This window comes from Oncorhynchus clarkii, chromosome 28 (assembly GCF_045791955.1).
Source record: "Oncorhynchus clarkii lewisi isolate Uvic-CL-2024 chromosome 28, UVic_Ocla_1.0, whole genome shotgun sequence".
Classification (NCBI taxonomy): Eukaryota; Metazoa; Chordata; class Actinopteri; order Salmoniformes; family Salmonidae; genus Oncorhynchus; species Oncorhynchus clarkii.
In genome coordinates this window covers 34108158-34120988 of record NC_092174.1, presented here as the reverse complement: position 1 = coordinate 34120988, position 12831 = coordinate 34108158, and positions in this window count along the sequence as shown.

The following is a 12831-nucleotide window of genomic DNA, read 5'->3' as shown; positions in this document are numbered from 1 at the left end:
CACATGGAAAAGTCCACAGACCCACTCCAAAAGGCTTTCGGAGCCATCATCAACTCAGTGGGTTTTGTCCAACATGTCTCTGGACCCACTCACTGTCACAGTCATACGCTGGACCTAGTTTTGTCCCATGGAATAAATGTTGTGGATCTTAATGTTTTTCCTCATAATCCTGGACTATCGGACCACCATTTTATTACGTTTGCAATTGCAACAAATAATCTGATCAGACCCCAACCAAGGATCATCAAAAGTCGTGCTATAAATTCACAGACAACACAAAGATTCCTTGATGTCCTTCCAGATTCCCTCTGTCTACCCAAGGACGCCAGAGGACAAAAATCAGTTAACCACCTAACTGAGGAACTCAATTTAACCTTGCGGAATACCCTAGATGCAGTTGCACCCCTAAAAACTAAAAACATTTCTCATAAGAAACTAGCTCCCTGGTACACAGAAAATACCCGAGCTCTGAAGCAAGCTTCCAGAAAATTCTAACGGAAATGGCGCCACACCAAACTGGAAGTCTTCCGACTAGCTTGGAAAGACAGTACCGTGCAGTACCGAAGAGTCCTTACTGCTGCTCGATCATCCTATTTTTCTAACTTAATTGAGGAAAATAAGAACAATCCGAAATTCCTTTTTGATACTGTCGCAAAGCTAACTAAAAAGCAGCATTCCCCAAGAGAGGATGACTTTCACTTTAGCAGTGATAAATTCATGAACTTCTTTGAGGAAAAGATTATGATTATTAGAAAGCAAATTTCGGACTCCTCCTTAAATCTGCGTATTCCTTCAAAGCTCAGTTGTCCTGAGTCTGCACAACTCTGCCAGGACCTAGGATCAAGAGAGACGCTCAAGTGTTTTAGTACTATATCTCTTGACACAATGATGAAAATAATCATGGCCTCTAAACCTTCAAGCTGCATACTGGACCCTATTCCAACTAAACTACTGAAAGAGCTGCTTCCTGTGCTTGGCCCTCCTATGTTGAACATAATAAACGGCTCTCTATCCACCGGATGTGTACCAAACTCACTAAAAGTGGCAGTAATAAAGCCTCTCTTGAAAAAGCCAAACCTTGACCCAGAAAATATATAAAACTATCGGCCTATATCAAATCTTCCATTCCTCTCAAAAAATTTAGAAAAGGCTGTTGCGCAACAACTCACTGCCTTCCTGAAGACAAACAATGTATACGAAATGCTTCAGTCTGGTTTTAGACCCCATCATAGCACTGAGACGGCACTTGTGAAGGTGGTAAATGACATTTTAATGGCATCGGACCGAGGCTCTGCATCTGTCCTTGTGCTCCTTGACCTTAGTGCTGCTTTTGATACCATCGATCACCACATTCTTTTGGAGAGATTGGAAACCCAAATTGGTCTACATGGACAAGTTCTGGGCTGGTTTAGATCTTATCTGTCGGAAAGATATCAGTTTATCTCTGTGAATGGTTTATCCTCTGACAAATCAACTGTAAATTTCGGTGTTCCTCAAGGTTCCGTTTTAGGACCACTATTGTTTTCACTATATATTTTACCTCTTGGGGATGTTATTCGAAAACATAATGTTAACTTTCACTGCTATGCGGATGACACACAGCTGTACATTTCAATGAAACATGGTGAAGCCCCAAAATTGCCCTTGCTAGAAGAATGTGTTTCAGACATAAGGAAGTGGATGGCTGCAAACTTTCTACTTTTAAACTCGGACAAAACAGAGATGCTTGTTCTAGGTCCCAAGAAAGAAAGAGATCTTCTGTTGAATCTGACAATTAATCTTAATGGTTGTACAGTCGTCTCAAATAAAACTGTGAAATGATGCAGAAAAATTAATCCATGCTTTTGTCACTTCTAGGTTAGACTACTGCAATGCTCTACTTTCCGACTACCCGGATAAAGCACTAAATAAACTTCAGTTAGTGCTAAATACGGCTGCTAGAATCCTGACTAGAACCAAAAAATTTGATCATATTACTCCAGTGCTAGCCTCTCTACACTGGCTTCCTGTCAAAGCAAGGGCTGATTTCAAGGTTTTACTGCTAACCTACAAAGCATTACATGGGCTTGCTCCTACCTATCTCTCTGATTTGGTCCTGCCGTACATACCTACACGTACGCTACGGTCACAAGACGCAGGCCTCCTAATTGTCCCTAGAATTTCTATAGAGCTCCATTTTTATGGAACGGTCTGCCTACCCATGTCAGAGACGCAAACTCGGTCTCAACCTTTAAGTCTCTACTGAAGACTCATCTCTTCAGTGGGTCATATGATTGAGTGTAGTCTGGCCCAGGAGTGGGAGGGTGAACGGAAAGGCTCTGGAGCAACGAACCACCCTTGCTGTCTCTGCCTGGCCGGTTCCCCTCTTTCCACTGGGATTCTCTGCCTCTAACCCTATTACAGTGGCTGAGTCACTGGCTTACTGGGGCTCTCTCATGCCGTCCCTGGAGGGGGTGCGTCACCTGAGTGGGTTGAGTCACTGATGTGGTCATCCTGTCTGGGTTAGGTGTCCTGGAGGGCAGGCAGTGTGCACCCGGTGATGTATTGGAGACCGTACCACCCTCTGAGAGCCCTGGGATTGCGGGCGGTGCAGTTGCTGTACCAGGCGGTGATACAGCCAGACAGGATGCTCTCAATTGTGCGTCTGTAAAAAGCTAGATGCCTCTATCCCCTATGTAAGGAATAACCTTACCTGCTCTGAGAAACAAGCCCTTAATTCTCCAGAATGCCACCTCTATAGTCATCCACGAAGTGGACAAGAGAGGCGCTCTTACTGTACAAGACTACACTGTCTGTAAGACTGAAGTACTCAGGCAACTTAATGATCAGAAGTTCTTTAAGAGACTCAGTACAAACCCCACAAAACAGCATTAGGCTGTAATGAACAGACTATCGGTGCTTAAAAACAGCTCCATACCGGAAACCTGCAGTCTCTAAAATAAAGTTGAAATCCCCAAAGGGACAGGACAAATCTTTGCGATATCAGACCAGGTTTGGCAGAAGGAATGAAGATCTTTGCTTGGCTTCAATTGCCCTGATTGATAAATATACCCCTATGTGTTGTGACAGTTTTGTTTACCAAATACCCCACAATTAGACATTAGTTAAACTTCTTCCCGCTAATGAAAATGACTCCACACAACATTATTGTCCAAATGATTTGTGCACATTCACACAACATTATTGTCCAAATGATTTGTGCGCATCAACCCAGAATGTGGTTTTTGAGTCCTGGTAGCTTGAAGTGTTTGAAATAGCCTAATCGGTCTGTGTCAGCCTACACATAATAGTAAGGTAGTAATTTATTATTATTATTGCTACTACTGCATGAGGCTATAAAAGTGCCACAGCAAGGTGGTCCCTGACAAGACAGGATATATTTAGCAGACAGTTCACCAAAACCATCTATTATGCACGGTTCTCCCTCATTGACTTCCGGCGCCGACAGAGATGGCCGCCTCGCTTCGCGTTCCTAGGAAACTATGCAGTTTTTTGTTTTTTTTACGTGTTATTTCTTACATTAGTACCCCAGGTCATCTTAGGTTTCATTACATACAGTCGAGAAGAACTACTGAATATAAGATCAGCGTCAACTCACCATCAGTACGACCAAGAATATGTTTTTCGCGAAGCGGATCCTGTGTTCTGCCTTACAAACAGGACAACGGAGTGGATCCTATGCAGCGACCCAAAAAAACGACTCCGAAAGAGAGGGAAACGAGGCGGTCTTCTGGTCAGACTCCGGAGACGGGCACACCCTGCACCACTCCCTAGCATTCTTCTTGCCAATGTCCAGTCTCTTGACAACAAGGTTGATGAAATCCGAGCAAGGGTAGCATTCCAGAGGGACATCAGAGACTGTAACGGCCTTTGCTTCACTGAAACATGGCTCACTGGAGAGACTCTATCCGAAGCGGTGCAGCCAACGGGTTTCTCCACACATCGCGCTGACAGAAACAAACATCTTTCTGGTAAGAAGAGGGGCGGGGGCGTATGCCTCATGGCCAACGTGACATGGTGTGATGAAAGAAACATACAGGAACTCAAATCCTTCTGTTCACCTGATTTAGAATTCCTCACAATCAAATGTAGACCGCATTATCTACCAAGAACCAAGAGAATTCTCTTCGATTATAATCACAGCAGTATATATCCCCCCCCCAAGCAGACACATCGATGGCTCTGAACGAACTTTATTTAACTCTCTGCAAACTGGAAACGATTTATCCGGAGGCTGCATTCATTGTAGCTGGGGATTTTATCAAGGCTAATCTGAAAACAAGACTCCCTAAATTTTATCAGCATATCGATTGCGCAACCAGGGGTGGAAAGACCTTGGATCATTGTTACTCTAACTTCCGCGACGCATATAAGGTCCTGCCCCGCCCCCCTTTCGGAAAAGCTGACCACGACTCCATTTTGTTGATCCCTGCCTACAGACAGAAACTAAAACAAGAGGCTCCCATGCTGAGGTCTGTCCAACGCTGTTCCGACCAAGCTGACTCCACACTCCAAGACTGCTTCCATCACGTGGACTGGGAGATGTTTCGTATTGCGTCAGATAACAACATTGACGAATACGCTGATTCGGTGTGCGAGTTCATTAGAACGTGTGTTGAAGATGTCGTTCCCATAGCAACGATTAAAACATTCGCTAACCAGAAACCGTGGATTGATGGCAGCATTCGTGTGAAACTGAAAGCGCGAACCACTGCTTTTAATCAGGGCAAGGTGTCTGGTAACATGACCGAATACAAACAGTGCAGCTATTCCCTCCGCAAGGCTATCAAACAAGCTAAGCGCCAGTACAGAGACAAAGTAGAATCTCAATTCAACGGCTCAGACACAAGAGGCATGTGGCAGGGTCTACAGTCAATCACGGACTACAGGAAGAAATCCAGCCCAGTCACGGACCAGGATGTCTTGCTCCCAGGCAGACTAAATAACTTTTTTGCCCGCTTTGAGGACAATACAGTGCCACTGACACGGCCTGCAACGAAAACATGCGGTCTCTCCTTCACTGCAGCCGAGATGAGTAAGACATTTAAACGTGTTAACCCTCGCAAGGCTGCAGGCCCAGACGGCATCCCCAGCCGCGCCCTCAGAGCATGCGCAGACCAGCTGGCCGGTGTGTTTACGGACATATTCAATCAATCCCTATACCAGTCTGCTGTTCCCACATGCTTCAAGAGGGCCACCATTGTTCCTGTTCCCAAGAAAGCTAAGGTAACTGAGCTAAACGACTACCGCCCCGTAGCACTCACATCCGTCATCATGAAGTGCTTTGAGAGACTAGTCAAGGACCATATCACCTCCACCCTACCTGACACCCTAGACCCACTCCAATTTGCTTACCGCCCAAATAGGTCCACAGACGATGCAATCTCAACCACACTGCACACTGCCCTAACCCATCTGGACAAGAGGAATACCTATGTGAGAATGCTGTTCATCGACTACAGCTCCGCATTCAACACCATAGTACCCTCCAAGCTCGTCATCAAGCTCGAGACCCTGGGTCTCGACCCCGCCCTGTGCAACTGGGTACTGGACTTCCTGACGGGCCGCCCCCAGGTGGTGAGGGTAGGCAACAACATCTCCTCCCCGCTGATCCTCAACACTGGGGCCCCACAAGGGTGCGTTCTGAGCCCTCTCCTGTACTCCCTGTTCACCCACGACTGCGTGGCCACGCACGCCTCCAACTCAATCATCAAGTTTGCGGACGACACAACAGTGGTAGGCTTGATTACCAACAACGACGAGACGGCCTACAGGGAGGAGGTGAGGGCCCTCAGAGTGTGGTGTCAGGAAAATAACCTCACACTCAACGTCAACAAAACTAAGGAGATGATTGTGGACTTCAGGAAACAGCAGAGGGAACACCCCCCTATCCACATCGATGGAACAGTAGTGGAGAGGGTAGCAAGTTTTAAGTTCCTCGGCATACACATCACAGACAAACTGAATTGGTCCACTCACACAGACAGCATCGTGAAGAAGGCGCAGCAGCGCCTCTTCAACCTCAGGAGGCTGAAGAAATTTGGCTTGTCACCAAAAGCACTCACTAACTTCTACAGATGCACAATCGAGAGCATCCTGGCGGGCTGTATCACCGCCTGGTATGGCAACTGCACCGCCCTCAACCGTAAGGCTCTCCAGAGGGTAGTGAGGTCTGCACAACGCATCACCGGGGGCAAACTACCTGCCCTCCAGGACACCTACACCACCCGATGTCACAGGAAGGCCATAAAGATCATCAAGGACATCAACCACCCGAGCCACTGCCTGTTCACCCCGCTATCATCCAGAAGGCGAGGTCAGTACAGGTGCATCAAAGCTGGGACCGAGAGACTGAAAAACAGCTTCTATCTCAAGGCCATCAGACTGTTAAACAGCCACCACTAACACTGAGTGGCTGCTGCCAAGACACTGACACTGACTCAACTCCAGCCACTTTAATAATGGGAATTGATGGGAAATGATGTAAATATATCACTAGCCACTTTAAACAATGCTACCTTATATAATGTTACTTACCCTACATTATTCATCTCATATGCATACGTATATACTGAACTCTATATCATCGACTGTATCCTTATGTAATACATGTATCACTAGCCACTTTAAACTATGCCACTTTGTTTACATATTCATCTCATTTGTACATACTGTACTCGATACCATCTACTGTATCTTGCCTATGCTGCTCTGTACCATCACTCATTCATATATCCTTATGTACATATTCTTTATCCCCTTACACTGTGTACAAGACAGTAGTTTTGGAATTGTTAGTTAGATTACTTGTTATTACTGCACTGTCGGAACTAGAAGCACAAGCATTTCGCTACACTCGCATTAACATCTGCTAACCATGTGTATGTGACAAATAAAATTTTATTTGATTTGATTTGATTTGAGCTCCTTAACTTCTTAAGGTATAGGGGGCAGCATTTTCACTTTTGGATAAATAGCGTGCCCAATTTCAACTTCCTGCTACTCATGCCAAGAATATAAGATATGCATAGTATTAGTAGATTTGGATAGCAAACACTCTGAAGTTTCTAAAACTGTTTGAATCATGTCTGTGAGTATAACAGAACTTATGTAGCAGGCAAAACCCTGAGGACTAACCGTTCAGAATTATTTTTTTTTAGGTCTCTGTCTCTGTTCCTACCGCTTCCACTGGATGTCACCAGTCTTTGGAACTTGGTTGAGGTTATTCATTTGTGCAATGAAGGAGTACGGCCATCTAGGAACTGCGTAACACTGTTGAGAGTTGCGCAAGACTTGAAAAGTAGCTTGGTTTGTTGTCTTCCTGTATTGAACACAGATAGACCCGTCTTCAATTTGATCGATTATTAAGATTTTAAAATACTTAAAGTTGTATTACAAAAGTAGTTTGAAATGTTTTGGCAAAGTTTACAGGCAACTTTTGAAATATTTTGTGGTGACGTTGCGCATTTTGGAAGCTGTTTTTTTCTGGATCAAACGCGCCAAATAAATTGAAATTTTGGATATATATGGACGCAATTAATCGAACAAAAGGACCAATTGTGATGTTTATGGGACATATTGGAGTGCCAACAAAAGAAGCTAGTCAAAGGTAAGGCATGTTTTATATTTTATTTCTGCGTTTTGTGTAGCGCCTGCAGGATTGAAATATGCTACCCTCTTTGTTTACTGTTGTGCTATCATCAGATAATAGCTTCTTATGCTTTCGCCGAAAAGCCTTTTTAAAATCTGACATGTTGGCTGGATTCACAACGAGTGTAGCTTTAATTTAGTATCTTACATGTGTGATTTAATGAAAGTTTGATTTTAATATCATTTATTTGAATTTGCCGCGCTGCATTTTCCCTGGCTTTTGGCAGAGTGGGACGCAAGCATCCCCATAAGAAGTTCATGAAAATGCATTCAAATAAAACATTTATTCTTTGCCTTATCATCAAATTAAAAGGTTGTTGTCATCGGTGCTATAAAAAATTGGATAGCTTCCCTATGTTTTAGCAAACAGCCAAAACTACGAATATTAAATGAAGTGTCAATAGTTTACCATCTCTTCGTTTTATTTAGGTAATTACATGTATTTTTTCCTGTTATTGTGAACTGTAGGCTAAAACAAGTTACACTTTTTAATTGGGCTTCCGAGTGGCACAGTGGTCTAATGCACTGCATCTCAGTGCAAGAGGCATCACCACAGTCCCCTGGCGATTCTGGTAGGCTAATAAAAGCATCTGGTAGGCTAATAAAAGCATGTGGTTCGCAGCATAAATCACCCTACAATGCATTCGGAAAGTATTCAGACCCTTTGACCTCTATTCATAACCAGGTGCGCGTTCTTAATCAACATTGACAGGAGCATAAATTGACAACTTGTAAATGGATTAAAATGAACCAAAACTCGTTCCTCACAAGCATAGCCTAGGTTGCGCGGTCCGTGAACAATGTGTCCAATTCGACAATGAGAACAGTAAAAGACTGAAATCATTTTTGTTCTGCATTTTGAATGTATTTACAAAAATTACCTTAACCGGACAAACTGTCACGCCCTGACCTTACGGATCCTTTAAATTCTCTATTTGGTAGGTCAGGGTGTAACTAGAGTGGGAAATCTATGTTTATATTTCTTTGATGGCCAAGTATGGTTCCCAATCAGAGGCAGCTGTCTATAGTTGTCTCTGATTGGGGATCATACTTAGGCAGCCCTTTTTCCGACCTTCCGACCTTGTGGGATCTTGTCTTTTTGTGTTGCATGTGTTGCACACCTAGCTTTATGGTCGTTGTTTATTGTTTTGGTGGAACATTTAAAATTAAAGAAAATGTACACCTACCACGCTGGCTACATCTGCAATAACATCTACAAAAACAATTGTATGTGACCAATACAATTTGATTTGTACTACGTAACCACAGCTGGGTCAATAGGTCCACGTGGAATGAACGTATAACTTTTTGTGGGGAAAGAGGGGTAGCAATCTCTGGCGGATTTTTTTAGAACAAATTCTTATTTACAATGACAGTGAGTTAACTGCCGTGTTCAGGGTCAGAACAACAGTTTTTTTACCTCGTCAGCTCGGGGATTTGATCTAGCAACCTTTCAGTTACGGCCCCAACACTCTAACCATTAGGATACTTGCTGGTTACTGGCCGAACACTCTAACAACTAGGCTACCTGCTGGTTACTGGCCCAACACTCTAACCACTAGGCTACCTACTGGTTACTGGCCCAACACTCTAACCACAAGGCTCCCTGCTGGTTACTGGCCCAACACTCTAACCACCATACTTAATATTTGGTACAGAAACCTATGTTTGCAATTACAGAGATCATACGTTTCCTGTAGTGCTTGACCAGGTTTGCACACACTGCAGCAGGGATTTTGGCCCACTCCTCCATACCTTCTCCAGATCCTTCAGGTTTTGTGGCTGTCGTTGGGCAATATGGACTTTCAGCTCCTTCCAAAGATTTTATATTGGGTTCAGGTCTGGAGACTGGCTAGGCCACTCCAGGACCTTAAGATGCTTCTTACGGAGCCACTCCTTAGTTGCCCTGGCTGTGTGTTTCGGGTCGTTGTCATGCTGGAAGACCCAGCCCCACCCAACCCAACCCATCTTCAATGCTCTTACTGAGGGAAGGAGGTTGTTGGACAAGATCTCGCGATAAAATAAGAATTTGTTCTTAACTGACTTGCCTAGTAAAATAAAGGTAAAATAACATTTCAAAAATACATGGCCCCATCTATCCTCCCCTCAAAACGGTGCAGTCGTCCTGTCCCCTTTGCAGAAAAGCATCCCCAAAGAATGATGTTTCCACCTCCATGCTTCACGGTTGGGATGGTGTTCTTGTTATTCTTCTTCCTCCAAACACGGTGAGTGGAGTTCAGACCAAAAAGCTCTATTTTTGTCTTATCAGACCACACGACCTTCTCCAATTCCTCCTCTGGATCATCCAGATGGTCATTGGCAAACTTCAGCAGGGCCTGGACATGCGCTGGCTTGAGCAGGGGGACCTTGCGTGCACTGCAGGATTTTAATCCATGACGCCGTAGTGTGTTACTAATGGTTTTCTTTGAGACTGTGGTCCCAGCTCTCTTCAGATCATTGACCAGGTCCTGCCGTGTAGTTCTGGGCTGATACCTCACCTTCCTCATGATCATTGATGCCCCACGAGGTGAGATCTTGCATGGAGCCCCAGACTGAGGGTGATTGACCGTCATTTTAAACTTCTTCCATTTTCTAATAATTGCGCCAACAGTTGTTGCCTTCTCACCAAGCTGGTAACGAGTTCAAACAGGTGCAGTTAATACAGGTAATGAGTGGAGAACAGGAGGGCTTCTTAAACAATAACTAACAGGTCAGTGAGAGACGGAATTCTTACTGGTTGGTAGGTGATCAAATACTTATGTCATGCAATAAAATGCTAATTAATTTCCTAAAAATCATACAATGTGATTTTCTGTCATTTTGTTTTAGATTCCATCTCTCACAGTTGAAGTGTACCTATGATAAAAAATTACAGACCTCTACATGCTTTGTAAGTAGGAAAACCTGCAAAATCGGCAGTGTATCAAATACTTGTTCTCCCCACTGTATATAGAGGATGTGTGTGTTTTAAAAATTCAGCGACACAAGCCTGTAAATCTAAACCAAATATACAGGGTGTTGCATGCTGGGATCGTTGAGAAAACGAGGAAAATTAAATGTTGTCGTTATTTGAAAGCGGCTCATTAATGTTATTGTACCTCAGAGAGGCAAGAAGGATGGCGGAGCAGATGTTGAAAAACATTTATTATAACCCCTCTAACCCTGGGTCTTATGGGGGTAAGGAGCTTTACAGAGAGCTATAGCCGAAGAAACAGGTAGCTGGTTAAGCGCTGCTAAAGTGAATGAGTGGTTAGCTGAGCAGGAGAATCATACTCTACATAAACCTCTACGCTTTTTATTAAAAAAGTGTCTCTCTTCGGCAGTTCGTCTGGGTCACTCACAGGCTTTGATGAAAGGAAATGCCCTTTACCCTCTCCAAAGAATGACCATGAAAACCTTTAGCATACCTGTGGGCAGTAGAATCTGCAGTCAAGAAAACATTTTTCTAGGCCCTTTACCCCGATATATTGTTATAGGTTTGGTTGATCACGCCTCTAATACGGGCAGCTTACATAAAAACCCATTTAATTTTCAACACTTCAATGCAGAGTATGTAGCTCTCTGTCAGGATGGACGTCAGGTCCCTGCTAAGGCTTTCCAACCGCAATTTAATAACATATTGGTGCGAGAATAGCCTGTACCGCCTGTACCGTTAGCATGATTGTTTATGCATGCTCTGATTCAATCTTGGAAGTGAATACCTGAAGACAGGTCTTATTGGATTATTATTAAGGATCGTTGAGCAAAGACATGAATACCCAAGAGTTGGAAGGGCTCATGAGCCATGTTTATTGTCAATACACATCGTAAACACATGCCGGATGAACATTGGCTAGCTGTGACATTAGAAGACGAAGGAGGAAGAAAAATCTAATATTTTTGGATTCCTATGGCTTTCCCCCCGGTTTTTCCCATTTCCCCAAATCTATTAAAGAAAATGGATCAAAGATATACTACAGCATCAAACAAGTAACCTTTCCACTACATGCGGTCACCTCTGTGTATTCTACCTATGCCAAAGAACCCGGGGAGTTTCTTTTGAAGATGTTATGTCTCTTTATAATGATGATTTAAGAAGTAATGATAACGTTGTAGCTTGTTTTGTTAGACAATATCAAAAGTGTTCAAATATGTGTGCTTTAAGACCATGTAATCAAGGCGTATGCTCACGTCAAATGTTTCAAGAATGCCACAAATGTTAAATTGCTTAATTTTTCAAATAAAATGTATTGAATTTAATCAAAAGTCATTCAAAAGTCTAACCACCCTGAGAGATCGGGATTAGGAAAAGGTTCGGAGACGTTCAGGGGGGTAAATGAGTTATCATCATCCCTATCATAGGGGGAGGGGTTGTTGTGGCATCTTTAGGGGTGCTGTAGCTCTTTGAAGGTTTTTGTTTTAAAGCTTGAATCTGTTGACGAGCTTATAGTTGGGTACCCCCGAGAGGGAAATGTTGAGGATTGCCAGGGCCTTAGGAAACTGACGCCACCCGGGAGGTCTTCTGTCATCAGCAACCTTGTGGGCAGCCGTGGTACTTTTAAGCAAGTCAAGCATATGTGAACCCCTGACAACAGAGCCCTGAAGGATAAACTCTCCTTTGTCATTCCAAGTAGCGGTCCCCTTTAAGTCTTTTATCTTGTTCATAATGTATTTATAAATGTTCCTGTTACGTGCCTGAACATGTGTCAAAATGTCATGCATAACTTTATCTTCAACAGGCATTTGATCTTCAGCCAGTAAGATCGCAGGTACAGGCATTACAGGGGCTTGGCTCTCGCTAGGCTCGTCATCTTTTAAAGGGTCCGGTAGGGAAAGCGTTAAATGGTTGGTCTCTCTCTCTCACCTTGCTTTACCAAGGCCAAATACCTTTGCAATAAGTTTGTGTATTTTTGGACCTTATCATAGGGGTTCAATCCTTTTCGGTTCAAAATATCCTTCATGGCCGTATCCAAATCATTTTCCGCTGTTTGTCGGATATTTTCAGGACCCTGCATTTATTTTTTTAAGTCTATCCAACTCTTGTTGAGGCACCAAATACATTTTATTGGCCATCACACTCTGTGTTCAACCCCCAAGTCTGGCAGCAATAAGGCTGGTGATGAAGGGCATGGCTATACTTAGTAAAGGTAGAAGAAAAATAAGAAGAAGTTTAGAAGAACCCCCAGACTGTTGTATGCTATG